General features: G+C 35.1%; 1 protein-coding gene across 1 annotated transcript in view; it reads left to right on the forward strand.

Moving 5' to 3' along the window:
- Nucleotides 1-658: 658 nt before the first annotated feature.
- The window catches only part of LOC140170318 (organic cation transporter protein-like), a 31,202-nt gene continuing 19,598 nt past the window's right edge, over nt 659-12,262 (forward strand). Inside the window, exon 1 of the mRNA XM_072193684.1 lies at nt 659-712. The gene's annotated coding sequence lies outside the window, so the exon portion shown is untranslated. The remainder of the gene's footprint in view (nt 713-12,262) is intronic.

A 12,262-nucleotide genomic window follows, 5' to 3' on the forward strand; every position in this document is an offset into this window, starting at 1 on the left:
GTTTGGAACAAAAATTAGTTTGATCTAATTCAATCAATAATTTTCAGCAACATGCAGCATGTTTTTTACCCAAACCAAATTAGATTTCCAATAATTGGTCTATTAACTAGATAATACATAAGTGGTAATTATGTAGTCTATGAGGAAATATGCAAACTATTGTTCTAAATTATGACGTATTTTCATCATAATTTACGGCACACTATAGATTCTCGCGTTAACTTTTACTTCAAGCGGCTTTAATGGCAGGGTGGTTTTGAATACATAATCCTCTATAATCCTCTAGACGTTAAAGTTTGTGGTTTCTATACTTCATTTCGCAAAATCTCTATCTGTGTCAAAAAACTCCATCGCTTTGAGGGCGTAGTTCATTGAACTCACCGGACTGCTATTGCATATCATATCATCAAGGTTATGCACTAATGGATCGAAGCATAGATCATCTAAACATGATCTATGATCGAAGTGATTCCATTGAAAAACCTAATAAATTATTAATGACAGTTACGTAATCAGTCGATAGTGTGGACACTCTTCACTTGCAAACCACCAAAATTTGTGATTTTTTGCGTTGGTAAAGAAACCACGTGAATAGAGTGCCTTCTCAAGAATATAAACTCTCTGATCAGGGGTTACATCATTAAATACTATATAGCTACTGGTGAAGAGTACTGAGCTAAATCTGGCTGGCCCTTGTTTTAATTTCACACAGGTATGTACATTGGTTATAATACTCATCTTTTATTTAATGGGAACTTACAATTATTATCAAAATATTGTATGATCATCTGTCGAGGAAATTAAGATAATTTTATGATGATCTAACAGCGTGTTTATAGTGAGCCAGATTATCCTGTATTAAGCGTATATTAGCGTATAAGTACTGCAAAATCCAGTTTTATTGTAATATAATCTTACCGTATACAGCCACTATAAACACACTCTAAGAAGATGATGATCGTAAATCGGATATTATCAAGGAAAAGGTATTTAATTCATTTTGGAAAACTGTAATAGGAATTAAAATCATAGCTTTATCATACTGAGATAGGAATAGGTATAATGATTTGATTTCTACTTATCCGGTAAAGTGTTATTATCACAAAGCCAATAGACTATGCCATAGTCATGATAGCCGAATTTAGTTAAATAAAAATATGTTATTATTAATCATGATGAACCCATTCCGTTGAACTCAAAATTATACTAATGTTTATTGAAATTAAAGTGTTCAATAGTAAAATGGTCATAAAGATTGTCATAAGTAAAGCCCGAGTGAAAAATCCACTTGGGAATCTAACAAACAGAGGGTGTACGGTGACTGAAAAGATCAGATGTGTGAAAATCTATCAATTGCACACAGAGTTTTATGCTTAAATCTATGCAAAATGGGCAAGTGGACTACGGAGATGTCTAAGAAGCCAATTGCTCCTCTTACTTTAGGGCCTGTACAATACAACTATAGGCAGTTGAAGTAACTACAAATTTTGCACGTTTGAGGAGCCGGGAGTTTCAATCACTTGGAACTTTCAATCATTTGGAACTCTGTAAACTAGTGTGCACTGCACCTTTTCACGTTAAAATAAACTTTCTCGGCAGAATGAAAAGCCCTAATGATCATTTTTGCAGCAAATATCAGAAGAAATCCATCATGCTTGATACTATTTTTTAAAACTCCTGGTGTTAAATTTAGGCGCAAAATTAAGTCTTCTAGTGTAAGATTTTCGATTTTGATAGGCTTTGACTTCGCCCGTGAGTTTTTATGGGGGCCAACTTTTTACTAATGTAATATAACGCCGGTCGTGCGGGGCTCACAACTGGGTTACGGGAATTAATTGCAAAGTAGGCTACAATTAATCAGACAAAAATACACGCAAGTATTTTACGTTAATACCCACAGCTCCTTTTAATGTTGTAACTCTTAAGTTTTGGCACGCAGGCCTATGCAGTACGTTTTCTCTAAGTCTTACTGATATTCACCTGAATATCATGAATCGGTAAGGCTACGAGGGCCGGTCAAAAAGTTCGTAGAACTCGGTATGCTACTTTGTCGCACGGTATTGAATTTGGTCTCATTTGAAAGCTTGTTCCTTCAAAACATTACTGCAAAGATATTATATTTTTGCATCACTGTATATGAGCAGGACACTCTTCAGAGGAAGCATACCTCCATGAATTCACACGTACTAACAGAAGTGAATACAGGGTCATTATGGAAATTTCTCCTGACGGTGGTGAAAACTCAAATAAACTTTAAAGGGCAGGTCTATAGCAAAAACAACATCATATCATTGGCAAGCTAATATTATGAGGACAATGAAAACCAACTTAAGCGGTGAGTTCCTTCGAACGAGACAGATTTGGCCCAGAAAACCGGTGACGTCATGAAATGAGATGTGCCCGCTGTGAGAAAAGGGACTATAAACGCTCCCAATGGACAGAACGTATACTGTTGCTGTTCACAGAAAAAATTCCAAATTAAGTATTACAAATTTCATGCTTTTTAAACATATGGATAACATCAGCCGCTTCTTTTTTATATATTAGACAATTGTGATATTACAATTCATATGTATATCAATATCATGAGAAATATTAGGCCTAAAAAATAAATACATAATTTGAGCTTAGAATTTCATCTGAGACAAGCATATAAACCGTGTTAGTCCACAAACTCATGTATCTAATTTCCATGTATATTGCAATGCTATAGTTTCAGTTGGATGGAATATTACAAAGCAAACGCATAGGAACAATTACTGTGTGGGCTTTGTTCCCGAAAGAGAACAATAGCGTGCATATTGTTATGCAGCATTGTTATGGTAAGTGATAGTACAACTCATTGTTGCTAATGTCAAACTTGTCAAAGTGATTGTGATTGTATGATGAGGGCACGATAAAGTGTCCGCTTCATTTACCTACGTCATCAGTCAAACGGGGGGAGAACACGTACGCTTCAAACGGGGAAGAACACGTACGAGGCTGAACTTTACCCACACAATTTATTTTTCAGGAGAAATACGCACAAAAAAAAATGCAACAAGTGTCAACTTGTAATGTAATAATTATTCTCTTCGAATAGAGATAAACTTGTTTTTGCTATAGACCTGACCTTTAACAGTGTACAGTTGTTGTAAATGGTAACGAAGTCCCTAGTATTCAACAGCAACGAAATGGTTCTTAGAGTCCAAGAATGGAATGAGCGTCCTTGAAGATCATCTAAGGTCCAAAAGACTTGCTGACGTCACCACTAATGATATACGCGCTGGTACAGTGGCATTGATAATGAATAAAGAGCCAAATAAGAAAGATGAGATAGCCACAAAATATGACAACTCTGATGAATGTGTTTTCAATATTATTCCATTAACATTTGGGTATTCCAGGGTGTTTTCTAGATGGGGTCCCGGAATCTTCATGTACAAAATTGATACCAGTTGACATATTCAGGTCCACACCTTCTATACACTTAGGATGAGGACCAAGGCAACTTTAATCTATATGTGGCTAAAGGTGATAAGGCATACATTAATCTCTGGAATTAGGAGTGAATTTAGTGGAGGCACCTGGATCTCACGCCGCTAAGAAGATCATCACTCGGTCACCGTAGTGGAAGGTCTTCATCGCTGTTTCTGAGATCCAGGGATAGTCTTGATGACAGATCATTTGCCAAATGAAAGTAAAATCATAGGAATATATCATACAATTTTGATAGCAAAATTGAGGCAAGCCATCATGTGAAAAAGGTTGAAGGTAGGAATGTGGCTGTTCTCGGATTCTGTCCTGTACGCTATTCTTAGTTTGTCAAGCTGCCATTCACGACAGAGGGGTCAGTTAATTAAAGTAACCATATTGGTTCTGGCATTGCCTCCAGGTAGTGAAACCTATTTTAGAATTTTATGTCCTACCTTCATAATATCAGGTTTGCTGGTGATCAACGCTGGTGAGCCGTCACTGAAGAGTGGCTCAAGGAGCTATCGGAAGACTTCCATTTTGTTGACATAGAAGGTTTCAAGAAAAATTGCGACGGGTACAATATGTAGTGACCATGCTGAAGAGAGAGATAGAAAGAATGTGGCTAGTACTCTTTCAAGTACCTTGTTCTACGAACTTATTGACCGCCCCTCGTATCGAGAGATATTCTCTCGGTTAAGACCAACGGTCTGACTCCAGCCTAGGATCTGACTGACTCTTCCTGAGTTTGGTACGTTCAAAACAATTCAATACATTTTCATAATTAATATTAACGTGTCATTTAGTGTCAGGGGGAACTTGTTTACCAAATTGTGAATATTCGTCCTAAGTTCATAACAAGTTAAATAAAAATTCCCTTTAAAAGGGAAAGCCAGCCTCAATGTAGAAGAGGTCTTGTAATTAGTTTTGGTCAATGTGAAAGGCATTTTTAGGATCACGCTTACATCTACATGACAGTCCACCAAACCATCAACGATGAGAACATGCACACTGAAACAGCAGAAAACATTAATTCCTAATCTCATGTCAACTCTTTTAATTCATTACATGTACTCCAAATTGTTCTGGTCTGTTTGTTTTGTTGTTGTTGTTGTTGTTGTTGTCGTTGTTTTTTTGTCTTTTCAGCTTTTTACCCACGATATCTCAATTTCCAATTTTGTAATACCAGAACTTACGAACTCAATATCTTCGCTTAGGAATGTCCGATTTCACTGCTTTCGATATATACACTGCCGGTTTGAGTTAACTTACATGTACATTTTATTTTAAAATAACTTAATTAATTCGCAATGTATAGTTTAAGCCTACTATATTATAATAGATAGTGGCCAGCACATTTATAAAGGACTGGTTACTCACTACAATCTTCACTCTTAAACTGTGTTTTTCTGAATGTGCTGATCATGTTGATTGCTAGTCGGAAACTCCTGCGAAGCTATGGACATGGCATCTTACATACTCCATTCTATAACAGTCTGCCTAGTGCCTTGTGTGTTTTCTCTTCAATCATTTTGTTGAATGTAATTTTATGAATCAAATAGTTATGTGTCATTTTATTTATAATAAAGAAGTTATTAAATTAATAAAGTAAGAACATTTATTTATCTATAAGTGCATGTCAAATGGGGTACATTGTTCAATACATAAATTATGCCCATATTATAGCTAGGCCCTAAAAACTTTATTTTGCATCGGATTTTTCCCGTTGAAAAGACAAAACTGATGTTTATGATAGCAACCATTTCATCAATAACATTTTGAGTCATTTTTATCCATAAAACGACACAGGATATGATAGATAACTACTTTCACATCAATATGGTCCATATGATCACAGATTGTTGAGAATCTGTGATATGATCCGAGGATATGATGAAGATTTTGATTCTATAGATCTGTTATCAACATGATATCACGCTGTTCAGTGGTCAAGGAGTAAGGGCCCCCGGTCAAGGACACTGATATGACATCATAGGTGATGTCAGATTTTCTTCTGCTGACCATATGATGCTATATATATTAACTATTATTGTTACATTTAGGCCTTTAAACTTTTAAAGTCATAATTAATTAGTTCAAACATAACTTTGGTAATACTCACTCGTTTTCGTTCGTTGAAACGGCAAAACATACTTACTTATCCTAACAAATCGAATTGCAATATTTAAAACAAAATTTAACCACAAAAAGTAAGAAAAAAATCATTCCAATACCACTAAAATATAATCTCTTGAGTAAACTGACCCCAAACCTGAAACAGGTACCAGCCCCGAATGGGCTGGCGATAACTTGTTAAATTGTATGAACTATCATCCAATTAGTATTACTAATCTAAACATGGCTTATCCATTTGAAATGCCCTATATCGGGTTACTATAATAATAGCCTTTGTTGCTCCATTGAACACGGAAACTGTGGTAGAAAATATGTACCTATTGTTAGGTGTTTTTAACCAAAGTTGTAAGCTTCTATTTCCGTGAGAAAATACATGATGTAAATGAAAATACCTTGGGACTGAAGAATTTGTTGGCCTAATTTGTTTTATGATAAATTATGATAAATTTAACGAACTGGCAATGAACTTCCCGTTACAGTATATAGTTTGCTAAAGAAAGATTTTTTTCCAACTTTTTAAAGCTCATCATACGAGGTATACGAGGCTATTATATATTATAGTTTTGTCAAAATTTCTGGTTTGATTGCACCTTTTGTAACTTCAGACTGACACTTTTTCAAAATCAACGTGTTATAAATAAATGCATGGACTTTTCTGTAGGCTTATGTTACAATAGAAATATCGATTATCCAAATAATGTACATGTACTGAGTTGGACTTTTTGGCAGCTGCAAGTGAAAAATGGTGAGATCAAAACGGAAATTCTGACAAAACTGTAATACTACCGTATAGAGCCATACTATGTGTCTTATGGAATTTGGAAAAATCTTTCTTTATCGAACTATAGTTTGAAATGTTAAAAATGTAACTCCACAAAAAGCTTACGGGCGAAGTGCAGGTCTGTAAAAATCAAAAATGTTACCCTAAAAGATACAATTTCATGCCTAATTTAAACACCAGGATGTTATTTTAAGGCTACATGCTCTTTTTGGTTGAACTTTTTGGCGGGAAATAATCCCACCAAAACATTAAAGTAATCTTTTCCCACAACTAAATATCATAGTCAGGAAATTAATGATGCATCTGGTAGCTTAGATCATAACTTTCATTATACTTAGTTGCAATTATCCCAGAAAATTCTTGATTTGTTTTTACAGAGTCTTGAATTGTCGATGTTTTTGATCAAAACACATCACTCGGTGTATTTTGAAACTCGAGGCATTAACTCTTCTCAAATTAGCCCCAAATCATAATTTATTATATGCACGTGTAGCAAACACCAATGGGAATAATTGGACGTTGTCTGCGGAGCCTAAATTTGGTTTGATTTTATTTCACAATAATTCTAAGGTGAGAATTTTGACCTGACATTTCCTTTTTGGATTTCCAATTTAAATTCATTGATATGTGATATTTTGAATAAATAAAGAGTACGCTTACCTTTCTGCAACACTTCCCGGTATCATTAAGAATCTGCTGATAACCAACATTTTAGCTGAAAACAGTCCCTTCCTATCATTTTTGAACAAAATATGGTTTAAAAGTGCGTACACTACGTGTATAAACTAGCACAGCGAGGTAATCAAGAGAGCTATTTACGGTGGGGTATCTATTGTAAGCTATTAGGGTAGGCCTATAGTATATCTTCCCGCAAGTGACAAGATGTGTCGAGCAGGGCGGTATATTCAAACGCTATTGTCTGGATCATTGAGTATCGATTGCGCACGTATACATGCAACACGGATGTGTGTGGTCCTCCCCAGGTTTTGACATGAATTACAAATGACGTCGTGAATGACCCAGCGTTTTCATTGTATTATTACTAAATTAATCGTCGTTTATCACGAGTGCTAAGAGTCGTACCAGTTCAATTCATCAAAATTAATTTGTATTAAATGAAAAACAAACAGACAAGTAGAGTCATATGTCTTTCTATGACCGTATTCCTACCAAAATCTGATTTTCAATACACTAGAAACGTGTTGATATGTATATCTTTGAAAATCGCCGAATGTTAACCACAGTCACCGTGGCACAGTAGGCATCTTCAGCATTCATAGTGCAATTGGCGGTGGTTCGAACCCCGGTGAAAATTTTAGTATTTTTTATTCTTTTTACTAATGCGCTGTGCCGTTTTTCAAACACGCCCTGAATGAAACTGATGGGCAAGTACCCTTAAAGGTATCTGCAAGTACAATTGTATTGTTTGTTATTTGACCGAGAAAACTAATTTCAAAGTAAAAGGTGTATCTCAGAAATTTGTTGATTTCATTCAACATGTATCGATCGACTTCCAGCACGGCTATGTGTCTTTTTTTTTTTTTTTTTTTTTTTGTAATTAGACTAAGGATAGAAGAGGGTGTATGTTATGCCCTTAATCAAAAGGGCTTATCAAAAATTGCTGATCAAAAGCTATTGCACACATCATAAGCAAATGTCTTGTTTTGAATCTTTGATTAACTTCATATATGCATTTGGGTCTATAATCATGATATCAGAATAATGGAGCGTTAGTGCAAATGTAATCTATAGTTTCGGGTGTATTTACTTTTCAACACCAAATTGTTATGAATTAATCTATATCTAAAAGAAAGGAATGTTGTTTTCTTTTAAAAACTTCATTTGTGCGATCAAAATAATTATCTTGACGTAAATATAATGAAAGTTGTGTGAGAAGAATAGAAAACACGGTGTAACATAAACTATTGGGCAAAATTGGAAAAAGCGGTAAGTGGCTAATGAGTTTGGTACCAAATGTTTGGAATTTATATTCATATCATTTCAAATTTAGGGGCATACAACTTTAAGAACATCAAAATATATCTGGAATCCAAATGACATAAGAAATCCAACTAAGTCATCAAAATTCAGAATGTGGGAAATTGAAAGTGACCGATCTTTAGAGAATTGCAGCAAATGGATTTTTGACTCAAAATGTTTGAGCAACCATAATCTTTACACTTAAAAAAATATTTAACCGTATATTTATATTAAAAGAAATCTGATGTTTTTCATTTCAATTCATCCTTTGCCGGTACATCCCTTTTTAAAGGGATGTTATTGCATATTCAGTTGTTGGGAGTCTATTGATAAGAAACGGAAATGCAAGGTCTGTAAACCCGGTCTGTAATTTGATTTCATTGTTTCGTTTGGCGCATCACTTACTCTTATTTCAAAACCATTCAACAGGTGTGGGTAGTAATAATGGGCCACCCTCATTGCTGTCAATAAAGGCTTGATAAGTGAATTATAAGGAACACCGGGGCTTTAGGGACGCACCATTAGATTCTCAGGGTGGGGGTAGGAAGTTTTTCAAAAAAAAAAAACTTCACCCACTACATGAGCAAAAAAAAAACCCACCACATGAGCAAAAAAAAAAAACCTTCCCCACCTAACTGTGTATAATGCATGAAATTAAAAAAAAAAAAACTTGCCGCCTTTGGCGGCGAAAAAAAAAACTTCGCCCGACCCTAACTTCCTACCCCCCTGAGTATCAAATGGTGCGTCCCTTAAGGTTAGCCGAGAGTTTTTCATGCGCTTGATTACAGAGGGGCGTAAGTTCATAACAGAAACAGCCATGCAGAAAATGAACAAGCGTACTGGGACGTAGGCCTACTTACAATAGAATATTGATCCACGGTCAAGACATGAAACTTGGCTTAGCTCGTGCCCGGAGCTCGTGAGTCGGGGGCGGGCGGGGGGTTACATGAGGGGAGACATGCCGGGTCGGATGCCGGGGGAGGGGTACAAGCCCCCGGGGTACAAGCCATTTTCGGCAATTTTCATAAGGATTTTATCAATTTTAAAATTGATTGGGGCACTTCGTCAAGCTACGCCCTGGAAAATGTGTTGATTTTGAATTTATAGCCTTGATATCTTTGATGAAATAAATCAATGCTGCTATTCCCCTGATTACCATGTAATAGGGTACAACAATAACATCAACAACAATATCAAAAACCAATTATTTGCAAATCGAATTTGGGAAGAATATTCAAAAAGACAGACTTAGCAGGCCTACAAATTTCTGAATTATATAAAGTGAAAAACAATCACTGCAGTCAGCGAATCAATCAAATAAAACTAAAAAGAAAGGAGCAAGAAAGAATAAAGAAATATTGAAAAAGAGAAAGAAAGAGAGAGAGAGAAAAAAAGAACGAAAAGAAAGTAAGAAAGAAAAAGAAAGGAAGAAAGAAAGAAAGAAATGAAAAAAAAATGAAAAAAGAAAAGAGAAAGAAAAGAGGAAAGAAAGGAAGTAAAAATGAGAAAAGAGAAAAAGGAAAGAAAATTCAGCCACATGGGGACTCGAACCCACAAAAATTGTTCATAACAGATTCCCAGTCCAACGCTCTATCCACTGGACCATACATCAGCTTACGCAATTTCTTATTCTCGAAGCGGATATGTAACTATAATTTGATGTAATTACTTGATTACAATCGCGTCCGCACAATGGCTCTTAGAATAAACACGCATGTCGGCGCTGAAATTTTGAACGAACTGATGGAGGAAAAACCTCGTTTTTTGCAATACTAGCTTCAATTTGGAGTGAAAATCAAATGGGATAGCAATTGGCAGAATGTTGAGAAATAATGTAGGTATTCAGATGTCTAAATTAACGCCCCGTTATCAAGATATCGATAATTTCACAAAACATTTTTTTCTCAGACAAGATTCTCGAAAATGTTCCCCAAAAACGGGCTTTTTAAATTTGATCGGTACTGTATTTGGTTCTTCCCCATGGCAACATTATTTCTTTAATCGATTTGTAGTACAATACAATACAAAAGGAGAAAACAATCACTCGGCGTGGTTTTATACGGAGCGAACATTTGAAAAAAAACTGCATGGAACGTGTTTTTGATCTTGTGAACATGGTGCGTAAAAATGATTTAAACGAAGGATTTTCAAACGGATTCTAAATTTTTTTATAAACACACAAAAATAATGTAAAGATACATCCATGTACCAACATTTGACTCACTGCGATATTTGATTGCTGAGAAAACGCGGTTTTAGAGAACAACTTTATACGTATTTTATACGTTTTTTATACGTTTCTTCGTGTAACCTTAAGTGGCCATAGTAGATTATCTTCATAATTTCTTTGAAGTGGTGTAATCATACGTCTACAGGTAATACTGTTAGTACCCACACAGGTTATCTGCATCACAGAACTCTATGTATACCATTTAAATCAAACTGTACACTAATTGGGCAATGATAGACACTGGGTCACCATGTAGACCATATAAAGAGTTGTATTATATAGTAGTCTATGACTTACAAATTTTATTTTACTGCGGCTTTCAAAAATTTCACCTCATACAGATGTCTGTTCAAGTATTATGCATTTAATACCATCTTTGCTTTAACTTTAGGGATAGCAACGTTTGGACAGTATTTTTGCGGGACATGAGAGCACACCAGAAACATCAAATTGAATTCTGAATACGAGGAATATCCTTCTCAAATAATTTGGATTTTTTTTTGGAATTCGCGATATAAAACAAATTTATGACAAATTATTAAAATTGATATTTTGATATTTAACAGTCTTCGAAGTTAACTTTATAAATCTAATGATTTTACATAAAGTGTATGTGTAAGAGATCAGAATGGACGGGTAGAGAAAACATTATCTTTAGGATAATTAATATTAACCAGCAATTAATAAGGAAATATCTGGAAAAAAGAGCCCTGGGAGATAATCATTCTCTTTACCCCAAAAATATATATTATCATAATCGAGCCATTTATCTCAAGTGTTTGTCCACCGTTTATCGGCACCTTTATCGCCTCCTCTATTATTATTCAGGTATCATTTTGATCAAACCATAAAAGGTAATTCAATAAAAATATCACCAATTCTGAGATTTTCTCTCTCCTCCTTATTGTGAAGGGATCAGTATGTATAAACCCAAAATTATCCTAATTGGGATTATGAAAGTAACGTTGGTGGCCGCAATTAGGCCCTGGGATCTTTACCCTCTCGTGATTGGTCGAAAGTGATCAGGAGATGGCCTGACATACCCTGGTCTGAAAAATCAGGGGAGATCCCAGTGTCTTTGATTTGTGACCACCATCAGGAGAGGACTTGTCTTCAACCTTACTCTCCACCATCTAATCTAGACCAGACTTATCATTTCGTTTGCCATCAAGAACTTATATTATTCAGCCATCTTCATCAGCCTAAATAAATATATATTTAAACAAAAGTTATTGGTTTCCTGCTTGTGTATTTTCGTTCGTCGTACTCGCTCCTAAAGAACCTGCCCGTTACTCGCTCATCATCAAACTTCAGCGGTAACATATGTGGCTGGGATGAAAAATCGTCCATCATTTGACTTTTCATATTGAGGATATAGATTTTTTTCACCGAAAAGACTGCATGAAAAAAATGTATAAGCAGGATGATATTAGATCTTTATAAAAAATATATCGTAAATATTGGTATTAATTATATCGAATTGTATCGTTGTTGTTAAATTCCCATTTAAGAACAACAACAACAAACAGGTATTTAGGACGCTATTCAAAAGGTTTCACTTTAAAAAAAATATATTTCGCATCTGGTTAAGTTAGAATTCGTCTAAAATTATTGAATTTTGTATTTCGTGCAATACATTTCGTAACACAAATTAAAGATCATTATATTTCAGAGTATGTCCA

Source organism: Amphiura filiformis, chromosome 14, assembly GCF_039555335.1.
Source record: "Amphiura filiformis chromosome 14, Afil_fr2py, whole genome shotgun sequence".
NCBI classification, from domain to species: Eukaryota; Metazoa; Echinodermata; class Ophiuroidea; order Amphilepidida; family Amphiuridae; genus Amphiura; species Amphiura filiformis.